Consider the following 12,826-nt stretch of genomic DNA (forward strand, 5'->3'; position numbering starts at 1 on the left):
ATTACATTAATTCCACACGGGAGGCCCGGGGAAAATAAAATCCCTCAGAGACTATATCATATTTGGGAAAGCTGTGTGGAGGGTTTTTTAAGAAAAATAAGGAGAGGAAGATGGGAAAGAAAAAGGTATTAAGGGTGGGTAGGAATCTGGGAGTCATTGTGTCAATGAGTGACGGGCGTTTAATTTCATGAACCCGGGCACCCCTGCTAAGTCACCAAACGTAGCGAACTACTAGGGGAGAAATATAATAATAATAATAATAATAAAAACGTTTATTTGACAATAATTTTTTACATGTTTGCATATAGTTTGTATACATACATTTAGATGATTATATTGTCAAAAGGGCAACTGCTCAGCTGTACATTCCGGATTTCTCCGGGAATGTAGCTGGTTTTCAGCAGTGCCTTTAATATAATGTGTTATAAATCGATAAATACAAATTTCTTTAAAATAAAATAATATATAAATTCAGGATTAAATTTACATAAAATACATAGATAAAAATAAAAAAAAATAATAATCACAAGTAGGTGTCCCTTTCATTTTAAATTCGATCAATGATGATGTTGTGCGGTTGACTGTGCTGTCAGCAACCATTCGCTGCAGAGCTTCTTAAAGCACTGCAACGATGTTGTTGTTCGAATAGGCAGTGGTATTTTATTCCAAAGTTTTGACGATGAGTAGCTAAAACTACCCTCAAAAACAGCAGTTTTATGTTTGGGGAGAACAAGTAAATGGTCTCTTTGGCGTGTACTATGTGCATGTGAGTCACGGGACCACTGCAGTCTGTCAAACAGATAGGAAGGAACCTTTGAATTCATCAAGTTGAACAGTTGACACATTTGATGTAACTTCCTTCTGTTCGACATATTCAGTATTCGATGCCGATAGAGGTAAGGCGAGATATGCTCGCGTCTCGGGACATTATAGCAATATCGGACACATGCATTTTGGACTCGTTGTACTTGTTTTTGGGTTTTTTTCAATAAAGATGGACCGTAAACTGAGTCTCCATAGTCCAATATTGAGAGAACAAGACTATCAGTAATAATCTTGCGTAGTTTCACTGATATGTTATCTCTTATATTGTACAATAGACGAAGCCTCGAGTAGCACCACTGTGACCTGTTTTTAACATGTTCATCATACCTCAATCTACCGTCCACCATTATTCCAAGGTTGCGCGCAGCATCAACAAAGGGAACGGTGGTTTCATGTATTTTTACAACATGTCCTCCATTTTTTACGCATGATATTTTTTGCTTAGTTCCCATTAATAAAGCAACAGTTTTTTGAGGATTGAGAAGTAACGCGTGCTCCTTTGCCCAACTGCAAACTCTACGTAGGTCACCATTTACCATATCCACTGCCACATGAGTTTTACTTACGTCAAACGATAAATATAGTTGTGTGTCATCAGCATACATGTGCGAACCACAGTGTTCAATAGATTGCATCATGTCAGCGGTATATATAGCAAAAAGCAATGGCCCTAGTATCGATCCCTGGGGTACCCCTCTTGTTATTATAATGTCAGATGAATATTTTAGAGTCCCATTACTATCCTTGCAAACTGTGCGCTGAGTTCTATCTTTGAAGTAATTTTGAAACCATTTTATTGCTTCATCGTCAAAACCAAAGTAACGCAACTTTGCAATAAGTAATGGAATGCTCAGTAAGTCAAATGCCTTAGAGAAGTCCAGCAGAACTAGTATCGAGGCTTTGCCTGCATCAGTGGAGGCAAGAATATCATCTGTAATACATTGCAGAGCTGTTGTAGTGCTGTGGCCTTTACGAAACCCCGATTGATGACGAGGTATAATCCCGCATGTTTCAGCGTAGACTACTGTTTGCTCAAACACAACTTTTTCGAGTACCTTGGATAATGCTGGTAATATGCTAATCGGTCTGAGATCACTAATACTTGAAATTGGTTTCTTTTTCGGAATTGGTGTGACTAAACCATTTTTCCACAGTGCTGGAACTATACCTGTCCGTAATGATTGGTTAATAATGGTTGTTATAGTGCTGAGTGCATACGGAAGTATGAGTTTAATCATTGAGATACTTATTTTATCGCAACCGATAGCGTTTGATTTGATAGTATGAATGTGTTTTGATATTGTAGTTTCATCAACTATTTGAAGTGAAAATGATTTTGCTATAGAGTGATTTTGTGTATTATAATGGTTGACTAAAATTGGACTATGTTCTAGATTTTGACTGTGATTAATAAAATGATTATTTATGGCTTCTGGGTCATTTAAATGTGTTGGTATATCTCCGACTTTGTCTTTAACATGAAGGCAATTTTCTAAAGATTTCCAGAGTTTTTTTGAGTCATGTACATTATTATTGATGTTATATTCAAAAAATGCTTTTTTTTCTCTTTTCATGGAAGAGGTTACTAGATTTCGTAATTGTTTATAATAAGTGTAGTGTGAGTCTAATTTTGATTTTAAATACCTGATATACGCGCGATCTCGAATTTTCATCATATATTTAATGACATCTGTTATCCAAGGTTTGTGTTTGTCTTTAATGGTTATTGTCTGTTTTGGTGCATGCGTATCGTAGATATTCAATACGTACGCATTGAAGTGTGTGACCATACTGTCAACATCATTCAAAGCGCTTATGTGTTGCCATGGCCCGTTAGCCAAATCGGCATTTAGCCTATTCATGTCTATGTCTTTAGTGTTTCTGTAAGTTATTGTTTTTGGTATATATTTTGGTTTTGAAAATTTTAAGTCGCATATAACTAAACCATGGTCGCTTATAGTTTTATAATGGTAAATTTGTGTACGTGTAACTATTTCAGGTTTATTAGTGAATACCACATCTATAAGTGTCGAGGAAGTACCTGTTACTCTTGTTGGTTCGTTTACAGTTGGCGACATATTAAATGCTTGCAATGCATCTATTAACTTTTTTGCATCCGGTTCCTGTTTGTTTAATAAGTTTATATTTAAATCGCCAAGTAAAAAAAGTGTTTCACACTGAAACATGTGGTCAGATAAATTATCACTGATACAATCGATTGCGTCATTGACGAGGTTTTTACAAGTTCTGTATGCTGTGCCTAAACATATATCGATATTCGGAGCCTTAATTTTAAGCCACATTTGTTCCAAGTACTTGTTTTCGTGTGGTAGTATAACGCTTGATAATTCACGACGTACATAGAAACCAACACCTCCCCCACGTTTAGGACGAGGGGAAAGATATAAGTTATAACCCGGAATTGCTCTATCAGTTGTACCTCTGCTCGCATCAATCCAAGTTTCGTTCAAGGCTAATGCATCGATTTCGTGTTCTCTAATATAGATACATAGATCATCAAAGCCTGTACCAAGCGATTGTGCATTTAGAAAACCAATAGTCAGTCTACGTTTTTTATTATTATTTGGAGCCATTTATGTAATATGCAATCATCTTGAATGGTAAAGACAAGATATTGTAATATACAGTATTTGAACATAGAGAAGTTGAATGAAATAACAACATGGATAATTTAAGCAAACACAGCACAAGATTTAAATAATCTGGAGGTAATAAATAAAACATAAGGTTTTTAGCGCATGAGAAGTTAATGTAATGAACGTGTAGGAATTGTAAGATAAAGAGACATAAGAATAGAACAGAAAAAATAAAGTTGGAACTCAATACCACTGCCCGTCCGGTAAAATTAATAATATAATATGGTTGCCATAATGTCACACTACGCGCATAACAACAGCAATATAATAAATCGAGATCATCAATATTGGTAATACTTCGTATATTCTGGTGTACAATTTTTAGACTGTACGATTCCCAACAGTATTTATTTATGTCTTTAGGATTATCAACTACATAATTGTTGCATGTGAGCATAGATTCATCGGGAATTTCAAAAGAATGTTGGATCATTTTTAGAGTAAGTTATCTGTAAGTAAACCCACACGGTAATATTAATTTGGGATGGTAAATTTATGTTTTTGATGTGTGAACAAAGAGTACATAAGTTTGGTTGCTCAGTTATTGACATAAAATAATATACATAAATTATTGTAATACATAAATTGTGAGAAAACATTAGCCATTTCATGTTCTTCGAATGGTACAAATAAAAATTGCAATTGGTATTAGTGGTGAATTGAGGGTTAGCTAGTAATTTCTTATAATAAGGAAGTAAAGTAGCGGGGTCAGAGAGACACAATGATATAGTTGTAAATTTGTCATATAAGAATTTCCTGATAATGTGTGGGTAATATAAATGCACCACGATGTTAATAATTAAATTATTAATTGAAATGTCTGACATCGTGCTTATTTGGGGATTGAACAATGCAATATTGTAGTATTTTTTTGAAAGGAATAGAAATATCATGAAATATAGGAACACTCTGATTAACATTTTGAAAAGGGATACAGGTAGTATGGGTATGATTGCATTTGTGAGTCATAGTGCAAGTAAGATATTCTCAGAGGTGATATGTATAGCTCTCGATTCCGTGGTTTGGCGTATATATACTCGTCCCGCTTTTACCCATACGAATGCAAATTTTTTATCAATAGCCGTCTTCTTCGCTAGGTAAAGTAGGCGTTTATTGGTTGAAGTCAGGTGTTCCGATATATATACCGGCGTGCGCGGTCCGGAGAGTCCTATTGAGGTCGTGTTGAGTTTGTCTTCCTTAGTCACAGCATTCATATTGTACCTTTTTACATCGTTTAAAAAGACATCTCTTACGTGAACGTGCTTAAACCGCACAATTATAGGTCTGGTTTTTTGGGGGATTGTCTTACCCGGAGACCTATAGCTGGTCTCAATGTCATTTTTCGTAGTGCTTGTTTTTATTTCTTGATTTATGTTAAATAAAATATTTGCCAAATTCTCACCTTCAACCTCCGGTATACCTCTTATTTCAGCGGCAAAATTTTTTTGTTGCCGATCTTGATCGTCGATCTTTAATTCGAGCATAGTTAGTTTTGCCTCGAGTTCTGTGTTTTTTTTTTGAATGGAGTCTATGCTTTGTAGTTTTATCAGAGATTTTTTAAAGTCTTCTTCAAATCCCTCCATTTTGCTATTAAAGAATGTTAGCGAGGCCTTGAAGTCCTTGAATTCATCGAACATTTCGTATAATTTCGTCTGGACATTCTTGAATCCCTGTAGCTCAGTCTTGATTTGACGTAATTCATGTGTAATTAGGTCGAGCTGTGTTTCACCTACTTTAGTGGTGCTGGCCGCTGGGGTCTCCTTACTGGAAATAGAAGTAGAACGCGCCGTACTGCGCGTTTCCGTCTTGCAGCCAGTGCATTTGGTATTATTGCGTTTTTCTTGGGAGAGTTTTCGGTAATGACCTTCACTTACGCCACCGCAGGCGAAATGTAGACTCTCCTTGCAGGAGGAGCACCAGAACATTGATTCCCTCGTGAGTATGGGTTCCGGGCACTTGCTGCAGGTGGTGCTCTCCATATTGCAGGGAGTTATTATGTATTACACTGAACAATCGACACAGAAACTGAGTTGTAAAAAAATTATATTTTAGTATTACAGTTTTGAAGGATTTGTATTAGAATATTATATTTAGTTTATTTTGTTGTTAGATTTAATATCACATTTATTTTTAAAATTACAGTATATATTTGATTTAGTATTGGATTTATTTTGTATGATTTATTGGATTGCCATCTGTTGGACAAAATGTAAATCAAACTTCACAACGTAAAAAATAAAAAATAAATGTTTACTCTGGGTTTCGAACTCACGTCCCAGGAAGGTAGATCGGAATGTGTCGGCGCCTCTCACCACGCTGCCAAGTACCGATACACAATTAGCGTGCTTTAATCCAATATAACTGGTAGACTTGCGAAATAGTCGTACAAAAGGTCTAAATTGTGGTTTAGTTGTTTGACACTTATATAACGACTGTTTTTTTTTTTAAATAAATCATGAAATTCACGTTCGCGCACAACGGGTTCACTGGTTTAGTAGTAATTATTTTTAATGTTTGTTATTTAGATTCACTTTTCACTATGTTTATTACGATTGTTTGTTACCTTCTTTTGTATGTCAGAAGGTGTTGATATAAAACACAAATTTAATGTCGGTTTGTCGTTTTTTAGAATAGCGCAGCTCACAGATAGTGCGCAAACGCAAAAATGATTATATTCACTTGAATTCTAACTTTAATTCTAACTTTAAGATTGTTTTATTTTTAAATTAGTTTATAGTAAAATGAAATGCGACTGGTCGGTAGGTAGTATTTTTGTATGATGATGATATATGGCAGAAGTGTTGATTATCCAATTAATGGTTTCCGGGGCGGCGTTACCCATACCCGCCTCCCAAATTCAAATTAATTGATGAATTTAAAGTGGCACAGGTAAAAAAATGTACGTTTACATATTTAAGAGTTAGGGTATTTCACATATACAATACATTTAAATAATTACAAGTTTTTAATTTTTCTTTACTTCATACTTTTACACTCTTTCTTTTTTAATTTTATTTTTATTTTTATATTTTAAAAAAAGAAAGACAAACATTACAATCAGTTACGAATAACCTGACAATATTTGAAAATCTTCTACTATCACCGCAGTAAGCGGAAAATGTTACTTGTGTTGTGATGGAGTGTCGCGCGTCGGACCTGGGGGGGCCCTGACTTTCCCTCGGCCAGCTCAGAAGCGGGGGCATGAGACGTCTCTCTCATAGTCAGGGTTCGGGGTCAGCGCGAGGCTCAAGAATCCATATCCCACCGTCTACACAAAACACTCCCATACAACCGCTATCCCCAAATGAAAGAGGTTAGGTTTTTATAAATCAACATTGTATTTGAGCGGCAAAATGGACATTACATGGGTGAATGACAATAGAATACAGGTTGTTACATCCTAACTAGAATTATCATCAAAGGGTTCCCTAATCTCTCTCTGGGAAATAATTAACAGCTCTCTCTAGACCGACAGGCAGCGTGGACGAATTTAGGTTATTAGCGGACACATTCAAGGGTAATAGGAAATGTAAGAGACTTACAGCATGGTGTTGTCGGGGTATCCTGTTGATTGCAGGACGGTGCGCCGTGTTTCAAACAAACGGTGCCAGCCTGTCGATGTTCAAAGCGCGACATTGTCGTACATTTGGCTTCTCGACCGAGCGGTGCGAATTGGAACGCGGGCGCCGAAACGAACACACGTCCAGCTAGGTCAGAGGTCGGCGCGTAAGAAGGAACGAGGAGGTCGGTCGCCGGGGGTGGGGGGAACTGTAGCGGATCTTTTGCGCGTTACGATTGACCCAGCAACTAGCCTGATAATTCCCGCTACTCAAGTTGGCAACTGTAGGATCTTTGCGCCTGAAATCTGTTATATGACACCTCCCCCCGCGCTCGTAAAAAAAGGCGACGTGGTAATGGAGCATCAGGGTTAAAAGATCCTCTATGTGCCTCCCTTGGGGTTTTTTGACAAAACAAGAGTTGCCCTTAGTTTGAGAGACTTGGATGGCCAGAGAGATGCCTAGCTAAAACATAATGACTAGCTTATGCCATAGGCTAGGTAACAATATTTGTGGGGAGAAATGAGGAAGGGTACATAGCATGTTTGGAGCAAATAATTTTGGGGAGAGAGCAGGTGTGGAAACAACAAGTAAAATTATGCAATTAGAAAACAATAGACATGGTTATGCAATTGAAAGACAAAAGACAAAATTATGCAATTGAAAGACAAAAGGGCATGGTTATGCAATTGAAAAAAAACAATAGACAACATTATACAATTGAAAAACAAAAGGGCATGGTTATGCAATTGAAAAACAATAGACAACATTATACAATTGAAAGACAAAAGAGCATGGTTATGCAATTGAAAAAACAATAGACAACATTATACAATTGAAAAACAAGAGACGGAATGTTAAGGTGTGATTCTAGGGTTTCATTGGTCTGGAAGCTAAGTTTGCGTTGCGTTGGTTTTTTGGTTTCGAAGAGTTGCGAAGGAAACGAGATTTCACTGACTCTAAAAGATTACATTATCACTGTAATCTGACCCATTGAGATAACACTCAGGAGTACACTTAGGCCTTGGAAAGAACACTTTGCTTCGTTGTGGGCGTTGATGTTTGCGAAGTGGGGCTGTGGTTTGCGGGGCTGCGGCTATGGTTACAGTGGTCATTGGAGAGAGTAGTCCAGGTTCCGTAGTTATGCCAGTACGAGTCCTATGTGCTATTATGGTGGGCACGGATCGTATGTGTTGGTTATCGGAGCATAATGTAGCTCAGGATAACTTTTTAGAGATGCGCAGTTTGTGTTTACTGGAGGGGCAAAGGGTAATTATGTTTCACCCATGACCTGGTATGTGTCACTGCATGACAGAGCAAGAGACGGTATAACTGGCATTGGCATTGAGGGCAAGAAATTTGAACTCCGGGACTAGCGTGTCCGAAAGGTAGTTCAGAGTGTCATAAAGTATAGTGGGACAACTCGGCTTGCAGTGGTGTGACAAACGTCATACATATGAGTGGTATTGTCTGTGGTTTCAGGAACAAGATGGAACAAGTGTGTAGCGAGTAGTAGTCGAGGGGCCTTTGTAACCACAGCGCAGGCTGCTAGGAGGTGAGGCTCAGCTTGGCTGTTGGAGATGGCATCCGCCTGGGCTTCTTTTTAAATCCGGGGGGAATTATTATTAAAGCAAATTTCTTGAAGTTTACCTGCCTAGGGACCAATGAAGAAAAGTTTGGAGAGAAACAAAATGTGTCCAGAAAAAATAAACAAACGGGGTTTAACTGCCGGTCCGGAGAGTGACGAAGAGTGTGAGAGAGAGGTAGAGAGAGGTTCCTAACTAGTTTTGATTACATAAACATTATCCTTTATTAGGATGACTTGGCGTTTGCCGAATGACAAACTGTCTTGGTTGAAAAAACAACCGGCCTTCTTTGGCCTATGTTAACATACAGGTGGTAACATTTTCGTAGGATTTCAAAGAACAAGACAAAAAAATTCGTGAACGAGTCACGGCAACAGCAGGGAAACTAATTCATGAATAAAGGTTGTCAGAAAAGACAGACGATACGCCAAGTGCGTATCATACATATTCAAAATTCATGAATGTGTTTCGTTGAGGAGAGAAAAAAAAATGACAACATACGTGAAAGGTGAGGTAGGAAGCCTGTTGGTGACCGGAACAATTACCGATTCGAACTCGAAGTGAGGGCGAAATATGGTCGACAACAGATTTTCCACTTCATACATATGCCTGAGGGCATGGGGGTAGGGAGGGGGAGGAAAAAGGACGGGAATTGAGTTACGAAATTTGCTAGAGACTGGACTAATTTCCAATTCAACCTCTATGTGAGAGTGAAACATATTCAACCAGCAGATTTCCTGACTCTTTACATTTTAATAAAGTGGATTAATTTTAAACAGTATTTGAATACACATTGTACTAAAGAGGCTAATCTTTTGCGTGTATTTGGCAAAAGATTAGGGGTCGTTTTAAACTTCTACATGATTGTGAGAAAAGACAGACCCTAGTTCCAATTTCACAAACCTGGGATTCTTCTTATTCGTTTCCCAGACGACGAGTTTAGTGGTTTTGTGCCCATCGATTAACTCCTGCGGCACTATGCCCCATAATTGACAGTGAAGCTGAAAACTAGTCCTTTTGGGATAGTAGATATTCCTGGGCTTCTTTTCTTTTTGGAAAGCAGCAAAAACAGGAAGTCCACGGGCATTGGCGTTGAACAAAGAGGTTTCTGTGAAATACTTACGTAGTTCACATATAAAGGTTTGATATTATTTCGTTCGCACGATTCATGGTGAGTATTGTAACGTCTTCACGTATAGTGTACGAGTATGCAGTATATGCAAGGTACAACTCAATTATAGACAGAAGTCAAAGAGTGTAAAAACAGTTCCTTAAAGGAGATGACGATGTCGATATTATGTCGTTCACACGAATCACGGTAAGTATTATTATTACGTCTCCACGTCTCGTGTACAGGGTTGTACACAATTATACACAAAAGCGGTTCTCATGACATGTTAATGACACACGACCAGATTATACACAAGGGCGGTACTCATGGCAAATTAATGTCACACGACCAAATTATACACAAAGGCGGTACTCATGGCAAATTAATGTCACACGACCAAATTATACACAAAGGCGGTACTCATGGCAAGTTAATGTCACACGACCAAATTATACACAAAGGCGGTACTCATGGCAAGTTAATGTCACACGACCAAATTATACACAAAGGCTATAAATATTAAGTAATTGTAACGAACTTCTCGTGTAGTGGTGGATTTTTTAAGGATCTCTCCTATCGCGTGACAATTTTTTTACATTTAAATATAATTCAACAAAAGCTAGCAGTATCATTTGATACTGTTTGCAAAGATTTGTTAGATTGACTAACTCCGTAGCCTGGAGAGGCGTACGATGGAACAATAGAGAAGATAAACAATTTCAATGTTACTTCATTTGTTACAAGGTGCAAGATGATGGTAGGAGGTATTTCTACTTACATCGTGCGAAGGGTGAGAACAGGCCCATAATGGCTTTACATACTGTTCATTGTAGCGTGCAATTGGGTTGCAAACACTTGGTTAAATGGTGAGACAAAGGTTGGGTGTTTATATTATGCAACGATGATCGAACAAAGTCCTGTTGATTTACGTTGTGATATAATTATTTGCGTTCGAAGATCAGGATAACCGTAAGGTTTTACTAACCTGTCCCGTAGGGTTGAAACGTGAGGTACGAGACATACGTGACGTAACAGTAGAGAAAAGAAATCGAGATCTCGTCATACAATAAAAGACCTTAATGGGTTTTACATACTTTTAGTTGAAGCGAATCCAGTTATGGTATGTGGTTTTATAGGACCGACATTTGGTTTTCTTTTATAAATACAATTTCCCAAAATGGATGTGTCAAAATCCGATTTTTGGTAAATGTGAGCTTGGGTAGGACGCCATCAATTTTTGAAAGGAAAAAATTGAAAAAAAATGAAAAAAATTATATACATACAAAGAAGACAATTATGTGATTAATTGCTACTTGGTTTTTGCCTTTGAGACCACTATAGGGTTTTACATACTCAAGGTAACGTTGAATTGGACAAGAAAGAATTAATGGCTGTACTTGACAGGTTTTCTTCTTTTTTAAAAAAGGGTCGGTATTTAACACTTTGGAATTTACAAAATCCGAACTCTTTTGGATGGCACTCTTATGAGTGATTACCAATCGTTATTTTACAAGGAACAAAAACAAAAGTGGGGTGGTTCTTTCTAACACGACGAAGGGAACAAAATGAAACGAAAATGGGGTGACATGACATAAACATTGCATAGTGTAGAAGTTGAGAAGCAAAAGCGGGTTCGCGACTTTCCGGCGATTGTAACTCGAAAACGTGTCTCTATTCTAAAATGATCAGTTTCAGAACAGGTGAGAAAATAAAACGTAAAAAGGGAGAAAACGATTGTCGTGAGGGAAAGAACGTTATTACAGGAATAATATTTCATGGTCATAATATGTTAATATACATTTATTTACAAAGGTAGGTTAAACTCGTTTTTGACGAATAGGTTGACATGTAGTTGACACTTTACACGCCTAATTATGGTAAGACTTCATAAGCTTACAATAGTTTGTGATAATACACAATGGGTTAGTTTAAAGTTGCTGGGGTGGTGGGGCAGTTTCAACTGTCTCCTCACTTCCAGACTTTACAATGTCCTTAATATGGTAATTACCAGTATGTTTGCCAGAGGAGTCGGACAGGTAGTAAACTAAGTCCGATATTTTTCTTACAACCTTGGCTTTGACAAAACGGGGTGCCAGCTTGGCAGAGAAGTACAGGGCTCCTTGAGAGAGGGTGTTATTCCTTCTCCAGACAACATCGCCTACATTAAAAGTGATGTGTTTCCTACGTAGGTTATATCTGTCCGCACTTTTTTGGTGGGCCAGCAATAGGGCATCAGTAACTTCACTATAAATGGCAGTAAGTTCTTCCAAACGATGAGCGTAATCAACGGCAGGATTGCTTGTGGAGGTGGTTGACGTGGGGAAATTCGTGTTCCAGTGCAATGAACCATGTACCACCTGTTCCATACCGTGTTTTAAAAAGAAGGGGGTGTAACCAGTGGATAGGTTAACAGTGTTATTCATGGCAGCTTGAATTTTATCTAAATTCTTACACCAATTACGTTGGTCTTTGTCAACCAAAATGGCCAGAGCTGTGTTAATAGTCTGGTTATACCTTTCGACAGTGTTATTTTGGGGAGTGTACAAGGTATTATAATAAATATCTTTAATCCCGTATTTAGCAAGGAAATCTTTAAATTCTTGTGCTATAAACTGTTTTCCGTTGTCAACTATTACGGTTTTGGGTGTTCCGTAGGGTATGAAAATGTGTTTTTCCACAAGTTTGACAATGGCGGCGGCGTTGGCTCTTTTTAAGGGGAAGATCCAACAAAATTTGGTAAAGATATCCACAATGCTGAGTATATGCATGTGTCCAGAATAACTCCTGGGAAAAGGTCCGACGAGGTCCATAGATAACGATTGGAGGGGTCTATCAGCACGTTTGGGTTTTCCCATTAGGCCGGCAGGGGGTGCCGTACTATGTTTGTAAGCTTTACATGTTTCACATTTGGAGATGTAGTTGCGAACTTGCTTGAAAAGACCAGGCCAGTAATACTTCAAGGAAATCTTTTTATACGTCTTGAAGGTTCCTGGGTGTATAGAGTCGGGGGCACTATGATTGTTGATGATTACTTGTTTTCTCTTTTCGAGGGGCACAACGAGTTTCCAAGAGTAATCTTCAAGGATGGAC

Source organism: Hesperophylax consimilis, chromosome 22 (genome assembly GCF_061612785.1).
Source record: "Hesperophylax consimilis isolate HC1 chromosome 22, BYU_Hcon_1.0, whole genome shotgun sequence".
Classification (NCBI taxonomy): Eukaryota; Metazoa; Arthropoda; class Insecta; order Trichoptera; family Limnephilidae; genus Hesperophylax; species Hesperophylax consimilis.